At 52.4% G+C, this 11550-nt stretch overlaps 1 pseudogene; it reads right to left on the bottom strand.

Annotated features, from left to right (window-relative positions):
* Positions 1-3279: 3279 nt before the first annotated feature.
* LOC111163772 (large ribosomal subunit protein eL31 pseudogene) lies at positions 3280-10797 on the bottom strand (annotated as a pseudogene).
* Between the last annotated feature and the right edge of the window lie 753 nt (positions 10798-11550).

Raw genomic sequence — 11550 nt, 5'->3', positions numbered from 1 at the left:
TGACTGTCTTCTTTCAATTAGCATAATGTTTTCAAGTTTCATACATGTTGTAGCATGTATCAGTTATTCACCCCTGCAATGCCTAATTTTATATGTCAACTTGACTGGGGCATGTATATATATTGGGCATAATCTCTCCTATTACTTCTGTGGCAGTATGCACCAAGAAGCTTAATCTTCATAACTTGGACCCCAGTAATTCTACTTCTAAGAATGAACAAATTCCGGACTTCCCTGGTGGCGCAGTGGTTAAGAATCCACCTGTCAATTCAGGGAACACGGGTTCGATCCCTGGTCCGGGAAGATCCCACACACGCTGTGGAGCAACCAAGCCTGTGCGCCAACTACTGAGCCTGCGCTCTAGAGCCCGCGAGCCACAACTACTGAGCCCGCGTGCCGCAACTACTAAAGCCCGCGCACCTAGAGTCCGTGCTCCGCGACAAGAGAAGCCACTGCAATGAGAAGCCCGCGCACCACAACGAAGAGTAGCCCCCGCTCGCCGCAACTAGAGGAAGCCTGCGTGCAGCAACAAAGACCAAAGCAGCCACAAATAAATAAATTTTAAAAAAATAAAATAAACGAGGAAGAAAGCATTTCAAAAGGTGCAGGTAGTTCACTCCTTTCCTCTCCAGGACTGAGCCTGCGGCGGGAGGCATGATTCTGCTGGGCCCTCAGCCCCTCAGCAAGTCTCAGCGCCCATCTGCCTCTTCAAAGTGTAGGTATTTCTCCAAGCTTGAGGGCAGTTTGAGGGATTTTTTTAAATAACTTTTTTATTTGTGCTGAGTGTAGGACTTAACCTTTATGAAGAAGCATGATACAGCTCTCATAAAAAAGTAAAATACATTTCAAACTTTCACCGTGCCACATGGCTTGTGGGATCTTAGTTCCCCGACCAGGGATTGAACCCATACCCTCGGCAGTGAGAGAGCCGAGTCCTAACCACTGGACTGCCAGGGAACTCCCACATTTCAAACTTTTAAGCAAAGCTGCAGCATCAATGCAGCAACAGTGATTGCTCTAATGATACTTTCATTATTCCATCTTTTCAGTTTCAGGAGGAAATTATTAGCCACTGGTTCCTGGTTAACTTGAAAACACACCAGAGGCTGGACGCGGAAAGTGAGCATCTAACTGTCTGGCCTGGGAAGGGATGGGGGGCAACGGAGAGACTTTGACATCAGACAGACCTGAGTCAGAATACTGGCTCTGCCACTGCTAGCTGAGTGGCTTCTCAGCTGAACCTCTCTGAGCCTTGCATTCCTCATGTATAAAATGTGGTGATTCCACCCACACTGCAAGGTTGTAAGAGTGAAAAAGTGACACTGGTAGTATAAGGCCAGTGCAGTCACACTGAGTCAGTCCAGTTAAAGGACTCCAGTTGTTTGCAGTCAGGTCCTGGAAAATGTTAAAACACAGTTTTGCTTCCAAGTTTCTATTTAGAGGGCTGGAAAATCTAAAGTTATAGAGAATTTTTAAAATTTTTTATTGGAGGGCTTCCCTGGTGTCGCAGTGGTTGAGAGTCCGCCTGCCGATGCAGGGGACACGGGTTCGTGCCCCGGTCCGGGAGGATCCCACATACCACGGAGCAGCTAGGCCCGTGAGCCATGGCCACTGAGCCTGCGCGTCCAGAGCCTGTGCTCCGCAATGGGAGAGGCCACAACAGTGAGAGGCCCGCGTACCGCAAAACAAAAACAAAAAAAAATTATTGGAGTATAGAGAATTTTTTAAGGTCTAAGGACTGAAGGAGTGAAGGAGAATCCCTTCTTCCAGGCCCTCTGTTCCGTGAGGTCCTTGCCACTGCCCCCAGTGCAGACCAGATTGCTGGGGGCAATAATCTGCCTCTGGCCTCTGGGGCTGGCCCTGGACCACACCTCCATGAATATGAGGGGCCTTCAGAGGACCCTGATGCTTCTGGCCTGCTTCCAACTTCCCTGGGGCAGCCTCAGTGATTACGCTATCCATATGGTAGGACACAGCTGGGCTGGGGTCACATCCATCAGAGCACTGCCTCAGGCAGCTTGTGTGTGATTGTGACTCCACTGTAAAGGGCAGGGAGCAAAGCCCAGGAATCCCCAGGGGAAGCTGGGAAAACGGCTATCGCTAAACCGGCTGGGCCTGCACTTCCTGGATCTAGGTTTGGACTATTTGTATCAGTACAGCTAGGAATTTTCCAGAGTCACCTTCCTTCCCCCTCCCCGCCCCCCGCTTCCAGAGAATTGAGTCTATTTTGACAGCTTGTTCTCTCAAATGGCATTGCATTTAGTAACATTTTTGGCTGTTGTGATTTTTGTTGTCGCTGTTATTCCAAATCTTATTACTCTAACTTGTCTCCCTTCCCAGCTGAGGAAATGGTGACCAGGTGAGTAAATGTTCCAAGACCACTGTTTTGTGTATTACGGGCAACCAAGAAAGAACGGGAATGTGCTTGAAGGCAGAACCCCAGAAGCCAGGGGTGTAGAGAGGGGTTCGCGAACTTAGATTCCCCAGCCCTGCTTTCAGCACGGGAGGGCCGCTTGCAAATAACTTCTTTCGAAAACAACTACTTTAAAATCGAGACTGAAGGATTGGTTATAAGACGGGTGAGTTTTAACGAAGGAGCCAATAGAGTCTGCGAGCCACGGAAGGGCCTCTGAGCGCGGCAAGGAGGCGCCAGATTGAGGGCGATTTAAAAGGAGGACTAAATGGGACTTAGACCCCATGGCGGTGAGGAGAAATGGGACCCCCGGGCCCTGCCCGGCCTCCTGCACTCACTGAGCACCTGGCGACGGGACAGCGCTTTTGGGATCCGAGTACCTGTTGCACAGGACTGCTCTCCTACTGCTCCAGAAGCTTCAGGGTCAGCGTCAACCCCCTCCCACCCTTCCGCCCCCGCCTTGCTCCCAGTTCCAAACCAGAGCCAATCAGTGCTCGGTGACGCCGGGCAGGGAAACCAATCGATTACTCCTGCTTTTTACTCAAGACTAGAAGTAGAGCGTCGTGCACTCGATCGGTGGCAGGTCCCTGGCCCGAGGCAGAGACCTTGCTAAGTTGGAGGACCTTGCTAGGTGGTTGCCTCATGCGTATCTGGGAGGTCGAGGTTCCTTCGCGTGGAAGGAAATTGTCCATGAACAGTTCGGATCCGAGAAGAACACTATCCCAGGCCCTCTCCCTACCTCGCGGTGTGGCTTGGGGCCGGTGATCTATTCTCTCTGGGTCTTATAAAATGTATGAGTGGGACAAAAACGGTCTCTACAGTCCCTCGTTTATCCTGGCCCAGCAAACCCGGGATCAGCGCCTGTGTGTTTCTGGATGATGTCAGTGGTCTCACCCTGGCCAGGGACATCTGAAGCTTTTTTGGGGGTGGGGGGGCGGGTGTCTATAACTTTATTGAACAAGCACTGTTAGTTCTCATCCACATTAACTGTCTGTGTATTTTTGAAAGTGGGAACGGGTACATAGGTAACCAACGTATAGAGCTTGTTCGGTGAATCTTCAACTTCATTATGTTTTCTGGACAACCACACACAGAGATGGTATGGGGCCTTCCTTATTCCTTTGGCGCAGACAGCTTTGTTGAGCCTAGTGTCAATGCGTACATCTGGAATCTCCATCTCCTTCATGGCAAATGTCCGGATTTCTGAGTGCCTGAGGGGCACACTTCTTGAAACCCACTCCATGGATGTGCTTGTGAATGTTGAAAGTGTATTCTCTGGCCACCACCTAGTTGATGGCGGACCAGCCCTTCTTCCCACCACCCTTCTTTGTGGGAGCCATCCTACCAGGCCAGGGTTGGAAAGCTGAAGCTTTTTGAGCAGTAACACACACTGCAGCCAGGTTTTCCTCAGTTCAGTTTTCTGGGGCTGGAAATTGCTTTTCCCCATCTGTTCATCTTTAAAAAACCTCTGGCATTGGCCCTGCCTTACCTTGCTATGTGGCCTGGGACAAATTACAGCCCCGTCTCTGGGCCTGTAGCCCTATCTGTAAAATAAATTCAGAATGCCCGAGACCCTAAGGTTCTCCCCCATCATGTCATTTTCATAACACTGCCAATACATCCTACAACTGGATAAACCAAGATTGGGACCAGCGGCTGGATCAGGGGGGCAGTCATTTCACCGAGACTCTACCCGGGGCGATCCTGAGCCACTGGCCCTCAGGAGCCCGCCTTTCCCCAGTCCATGCTACCCACGCTGAGTAAAGCAAGACAAGCCTCCTTCACTGACAAATATTTGCGGAGCTCCTACTGTGTAGTACTACTGTAGGAGAAGCCAAGCCGGTTCCTGACCTGAGAAAACTCAGGGCCTTGGGGTTGAGAGAGACAGACCAAGGTAGAGAGGAGAGACCCGCAGAGTGACATCTGCCACAAGACCAGGGAGCCTGGGCAGAGGAGAGGACCCGGCACATGCTGCCCGGCTGGAGGTGTTGGAACTAGGACATTTCAGGAGAAAGGGGATCTTCAAGCCTGACTAGGAAGGGTGTTCCGGGTGGGTGGAATCAGAAATTCGAGGAGGCCAAAACAGCGAGGAGGTGGAACCCTGGGACTGCCTGCGGAGTGGATGTGGCCAGAGATGAATTAGTGGGGTGTGATAGGTGCCTTAAATGCAAGTTCAGGGGATGGGGCATTGTGTCTAGATGGAGTCATGTTTAGTGGGAGCCCTGGGTTTCATCCTGTCCCTGGGATTGGGAGGGGGGCACCTGTCAGGGTTCCCGCGCCACCTGCACGCTAGCCCTCCCAGAGCCACAAGTTGCCGCCCATCCCAAGCGCCTCCCCTCCGCCTTTGTCCGCTCAGTCCGGGGGCTGCAGTCCGACAGGGACACCCTACGACCGGCCCCCGGAGGCGCTGGGGACGGTTCGGCTTCAGGGAGGCGGCTCTGCTTTCGTGAGGTGTGTAATCTGAACCCTATGAAGGGTCATTTATACGGTTCCTCGAAGTCTGTAACTTTCCTCGCGGTCACCAGGTCAGCTCTGCCGAGTGCCTTGCCTCCCTCCCCTGGAATAGCCCTTCCACATCTCCATTTCCCTTCAAGAGATGCCCTTATCTTTCTTTCTAATCGGGGGCGGGTAGTGGAGGCTGCATACCTGGGCCTGCGAATGCCAGAGCTCTGTCACAGAGAACACCAGAGTCAGCGTCTACACTGGAATTCCAAGCGAACCGGATGGAGGCTCAAGGAGGGTTGACCAGGACTCGCCTTCAGCCGTCGGCTCCGCGGTTCTGGAACACCAGCTTTCCCAGGCTAGCTCGGCTCTGGCTCCCTCCCCGTCTCCTTCCCCCTCAGCAGGGACCTCAAACTCGGGCCCTATCCTCTGAGCACTGGCCCCAAGCCCCACACAGCCTCTGGGGCTTGAAGCCCGGGTCCAGGAGCTCGGCTCCGTCCGGACCGTCCCTCCGCCTGGCTTCCCACCCTAAAGCTCGCGATGGGGGAGTTGGGCGCTCACAGCCCCTACTGGGCTTAGGCCTGCACCTCCAGGGTGCTGTCCATCCCATGGTGCTGAAGTTCCCCCAAGGCCTCCGCCCCCTAGGAGAAGACGCGTCCCCTGTTCAGGATCCGACCCGAACTCCAGGGCATGTTCACACTGGTCCAATAACCCGCATGGGTCATCGTCTGCCTCAACAATTCAGACCATCACCGGTTTGAACTGGAGGCACGCAGGAGCTCCGAGCTTGCCTGAGAGAATGTCCATGATCTGACCAGACCCAGGGACCGCGGGAGAGGTGGGCAAAACTCGAATCTCATACTCTGCCCTGGGGCTGGTAGGAACTCACACATTATGGACATAGTCCCTGCCCACTCCAAACCTGTCTTGTGAATTGTTTGGTGAGACTGGGAAGGCTCCCTCAGTTTTCACGGACTCAACCCCCTTACAAGCATCCAAGCTGTGCAGACTCTGCTACCTGCAAGGCAGGAGAGAAAAATCCCTAGAATTCCTCGCATGTACCTTTCACACAGTGAATATGCCCTCCTTCGACTCTGGGTGACCCCCAGCTCGTGTGGGCGTCCCCATTCCGTGCCTCCCAAAGACTGGGCAAGAAGGAAGGTGTCAGCTGTTCCCAATGTAGAGTACCGTATCTCCCGATCCAGATTTTTTGCCCTTGAGGGTGTAGATCGCAATGGTGGTAATTCTGGGAAGCCCAAAGAAGCTGGGGCTAGTTCAGAAATGAGGGCTCAGACGGTTCAATGAAGAGCCAGCACGCCGGGCTCGTGCACTCCAGCGAGCCCTGGGAGGGCCCTGCCGCACCTGCGTTTCCGCTGTGCCCCTGCACGGTCTTCCAGGACCGCACGCAGCTCGGGGCCTTCTTACACCTTCTGATCTTCAGCCCAGGGCACGGTGTGAAACCAGATAGTGGAGGCAGAAGTCTGCAGCGCAGGGCCTGCGGGTGCTGTCCAGCACGTTCCAGGGGAGCCGAGCCTGCGGAAAGCGCCCGTCACTACCTCCCAGCGGAGGCTGACCCGGGTTGCCGGCGCTCGGGCTGGGAGTGGCGCGCGCCCCAGAGTCACGCAGCTCTGCACGGAGCCGGCAGCGCTCCGGAGGCCTAGGCGGGAACCGGCACGTAGAACCGCCGGCTTCGAGGGCAGGGGCGGCAGCAGCGCGGCGCCGTGGGTTTCCGGCAAGCGAGTGTGGAACGTTTCCTGCGAGAAAGCAGAACCGAAGCCAGCCGAGGACTCCGTTGCACGTCACCGCCCCCAACTCTGATCTGCTACAAAATGAAAATGCAGAGCCTCTTGTTCAAAAATTAAGAATTTCAAGACGGCGACAGCAGAACATTAAACCAACTGCAGCCCCTGTGCAACTATACAAGTCCCATGCCCTTGAAGGAGGCCCTGCCCCTACCCATCCCACATGGGATTCATTAAATAAACTTTATCCTTCAAGGTTAACTTTGGGGTTACTTACTACAGCAGAACCACAACCACCCCCGTCCTCTGTTGCCACAATAAGAGAAGAGTCAGGGCAGATTGATCTACCCATCCCCCAGGTATCCATGTGGAGCTGTTATCAGAGGTGGGGAGGTGAGCTATCTATGCAGCTTTGCTAAATCTCAGCTTCTACCTGTAGCTCTGACACCCTCATCTGTTCCCAGGGCATGGGTGAGCCAGGGCCAGGGAGTCACTTCCAGAAGGAAGTGGTTAGGATGGGGTCTTTAGGGGACTTGCTGACACATTCTCAATTTCTTGTTTCAGTTTCCCTATGACACCTAAGAGTAGTTCAGATTAAATGAGGTTGCACATGACAGTAGCGTCCTGGAAGTCTCCTGAAAGGGACTGTTAAAAACAAGACAAATGGAGTCACTTATGCTTAGCCCCACATCGCCCAACTGAGAGTTAACTTAGATTCATCTCTCCCCAAAATGGAATCTTAAAGTCAGTCAGGAATTGCCTAACCAGCACTAGTTAAGTAATCTGCCTCATTCTGAACGACCCCTACCGTTCTCTAAAGGAAAGTGCCCTTGCTACAGCCAATCTGCTTTTCTGTCTAGTATAACTTCCTTGTTCCCGCTCCCTCTGCCTATACAAGTCTTTCATTTTGTACAGCTCCTCGGAGCTCCTTTCCATCTGCTAGGTTGGATGCTGCCCAATTCATGAATCATTGAATAAAGCCAATAAGATCTTTAAAATTTACTCAGGTGAATTTGTTTTTTTTATCAGAGCTAAATGGGCAATGGGTATAGGAATGAGAAAAACAATATAAGAATTGTTTTTCAACTCTTTGAATGCGATTTTATTGTGCTCCGCACAACTGAAAAAGAAATATGGGGAAAGACAGACTTAAGTTAGGGGGAAGGACTTTCAAACTGTAAACGGTACAGGACTGTTGGGGGGAGCAGGGACAGCAGAGGGCGCTGCTGTGCAAACACACCCGTAAGAGGAGGCGCCCGCAGGCACACACTTTTTCTCACACCGTCTCTACCCCGCAAATCTACACAGAAACACACTCCTTACCCCCTGAACCGTGCCTCCCCCCATATTCCCTATCTTACAGGTACTTCAGAGATCAAAGAGTTAGAACTCCTGACTCAGATTCTTTTTTTTTTTAAGTTTATTTATTTTGGGCTGCGCTGGGTCTTCATTGCTGCGCGCGGGCTTTCTCTAGTTGCAGCGAGCGGGGGCTACTCTTCGTTGAGGTGTGTAGGCAGTGGCTTCTCTTATTGCAGAGCACGGGATCTAGGCGCGCGGGCTTCAGTAGTTGTGGCACGCGGGTTCAGTAGTTATGGCTTGTGGGCTCTAGAGCGTGGGCTCTAGAACACAGGCTCTGTACTTGTGGCACCCGGGCTTAGTTGCTCCGCGGCATGTGGGATCTTCCCGGACCAGGGCTTGAACCCGTGTCCCCTGCATTGGCAGGCGGATTCTTAACCACTGCGCCACAGGGAAGCCCTGACTCAGATTCTTTAACTGGCCTCTGGGGGTCCCTTGGACCCTCACCCCACCTCCAAACTATTTTCATAAACTGAAGGTAGTTTTTCTCAATGAGGAGCTGGGGAAAGGATCTGGGACCCCTGGTTTCCTTCCCCAGTCTGTGGCCCTGCCTCTCCAGCGGGGAGATACTCTCTTCAGTGTTACTTACAATGGAAAGTAAGCTGATGGCACAAGCCGTGTACGTTGTGGAACCACAAAATGACAGTTGCAGAGGCTGTGAGGCAACATGGACTCATGTTGACACTGGAAGGTGAAGGTTAGAAAGCAGAACTATGTCAATAGTGTTTTGCATATAGATTAAGTTTGAAAGAGAAGTTGGAAAAATGAAACAGATGGATTAAGGTGGGGGTGATTGACTATTTTCTTTAAAATATTTTTTCTTAAAAATACATTAAAATGGGCTTCCCTGGTGGCGCAGTGGTTAAGAATCCGCCTGCCAATGTAGGGGACACAGGTTCTAGCCCTGGTCGGGGAAGATCCCACATGCCGCGGAGCAACTAAGCCCGTGCACCACAACTACTGAGCCTGCGCTCTAGAGCCTGGGAGCCACAACTAGTGAGCCCTTGTGCCACAACTACTGAAGCCCGCGTGCCTAGCGCCTGTGCTCCGCAACAAGAGAAGCCTCCACAATGAGAAGCCTGTGCACCGCAATGAAGAGTAGCTCCTGCTCGTCGAAACTAGAGAAAGCCCGTGCACAGCAACGAAGACCCAACGCAGCCAAAAATAAATAAATAAAAATTTAAAAAATATGTTAAACTGTAAAATGGTTACCTCTGGGAGATAAGGTTATCTGCAATTTTTTCCCCTGCTTCTTTCCAAATATTCTACAATGAGTAGGTATTATCCGGATAACCAGAGAAAAAGAAGTTAACAGACACACAAACCCTTAAAAGAGCCTGTTCTCTCCGTGTTGCCATACCATTTAACTGAGGAGGGAATTTTCGCTTTCCCCCCCACCCCCCAAGGCAGCCTATGTGGCTCTTGCCTTTTCTCCCCACCTGGTTCCACCCTCATCACCCTCTTTAGAGCTCCTTCCACCCCAAACCAGAATATATATAAATACTACATTGGAAAACCGAAAGCAGCTCTGACCCCGGCCTCCTGCTGGTGTGATCCGGCTCCTGTGGCTGAGAGGGGAGGGACAGCCGTGGGGGAGTTTTCCTGAACTCTCTACGGGGCAGGAACAGACATATGGCATCTCCATTGCTGGATTATTCCATGCTTCTTGCTGCTACTATTATTTCAAAATTTTCAGGGGTAGAAGTTTCCACAAACCTCTCTACTAAGGAGGCCCCAATCCTGCCCCCATGATAGCTCCTCTCTGTTCCCCCCTTCCTGCTCCCCCGGGGTTCTCTCTACAGGCCAGAGAAATAGGGTGGGTGTGACGACCAGGGAAGAGGGACTGCAGCTTCCAAAGATGCTGGGAGGAGAGATGCTTTCTTGTCTCTGCTAGATTATGGCAGAGATCCAGGTTCCGGAATGGTGGAGCCCACTTTGCACGCGCTCCCCTCCTTTTTTTTAAATTTATTTATTTTATTTATTTATTTTTGGCTGCGTTGGGTCTTCGTTGCTGTGCACTGGCTTTCTCTAGTTGCGGCGAGCAGGGGCTACTCTACATTGCAGTGCACAGGCTTCTCATTGCGGTGGCTACTCTTGCTGCAGAGCACGGGCTCTAGAGCGCAGGCTCAGTAGTTGTGGCGCACGGGCTTAGCTGCTCCGCAGCATATAGGATCTTCCAGGACCAGGGATCGAAACCGTGTCCCCTGCATTGGCAGGTGGATTCCTAACCACTGTGCCACCAGGGAAGCCCCTGCATGTGCTCCCTTTGCATGTAGGTTTAATCTCAATATCCAGGGACACGAAAGCTGGAGTCTCTGCAAACGTTTCCCTGTTAATTGAAGGGGACTCTGCAGGTGCAGAAAGCAAGGGGAGATGGAGGCTGGGGGCTCCAATGGGAGGAAGGTGTGTGTGGTGGGGGGATGAGATGGCATGGAAAGGGAATGGGGGCGGGGCAGGAGACTAGGGTTCCAATCCCAGCTCTGCTCTTTCCTTGCTGGGTAACATGGGTGAGTCACTACACTCTCTGAGCCTCAGCTCTCTCTTCCATAACTCAAGGTAGCTGAGGATCCCTGTCTCTTTCTATGGCCGAGTTACTCTGAGAATATTTCCTGGCCTATAAAATCAGGATCTTGGGCTTCCCTGGTGGCGCAGTGGTTGAGAGTCCGCCTGCCGATGCAGGCGACACGGGTTCCTGCCCTGGTCCGGGAAGATCCCACATGCTGCAGAGCTGCTGGGCCCGTGAGCCATGGCCGCTGAGCCTGCGCGTCCGGAGCCTGTGCTCCGCAATGGGAGAGGCCACAACAGTGAGAGGCCCGCGTATCACAAAAAAAAAAAAAAAAAAAAAAAAAAATCAGGATCTTGATATCTACCCCTTATCAAAGGAAAGATCAGGGGACTTCCCTGGTGGCACAGTGGTTAAGAATCCACCTGCCAATGCAGGGGACATGTTCGAGCCCTGGTCCGGGAAGATCCCACATGCTGCAGAGCAACTAAGCCCGTGCGCCACAACTACTAAGCCTGTACTCTTAGCCCGTGAGCCACAACTAGTAAGCCTGTGCACCACAACTACTGAAGCCCGCGTGCCTAGAAGCCCATGCTCTGCAACAAGAGAAGCCTCAAGAGAAGCCTGAAATAATAAGCCTGTGCACCGCAACGAAGAGTAGCCGCCACTCACCACAACTAGAGAAAGCCCGCGCGCAGCAACGAAGACCCAATGCAGCCAAAAATAAATAAATTTGTTAAAAAAAAAAGGAAAGGTCAGTCCAACTTTCTAATCCCAACATAACAGTCTGCTCTCTCTGGGGCCAAGCACTTCTCCAGCCTCATCCCTGAGCACTCTCCCTCTCACCCCACCTCTATGCCTTCTCTCAGTCTGTTTCCTTTGCCTGGATTTCCCTTCCCTTATCGTGTTAACATCTGTGTGTCTTCCAATACTCAGCTTGAGTCTCATTTTCTCCAGGAAGCCTCCCCCTCCTCCCGCCCCCAGCTCCCCACCCACTGGCTGGGCCAGGTGCCAGTCCTCTGGGCTCCTATAACACCATGGGCATCTGCTATTCCTACCCGTAACAGTTATACTTAACAGCTGAGGTTTATTGA

The sequence above is a fragment of the Delphinapterus leucas genome, chromosome 19 (genome assembly GCF_059928025.1).
Source record: "Delphinapterus leucas isolate spDelLeu-1000000601 "Yukka" chromosome 19, BTC_Dleu_Yukka2, whole genome shotgun sequence".
NCBI lineage: Eukaryota > Metazoa > Chordata > Mammalia > Artiodactyla > Monodontidae > Delphinapterus > Delphinapterus leucas.
This window is presented reverse-complemented; position numbering and strand designations above follow the sequence as displayed.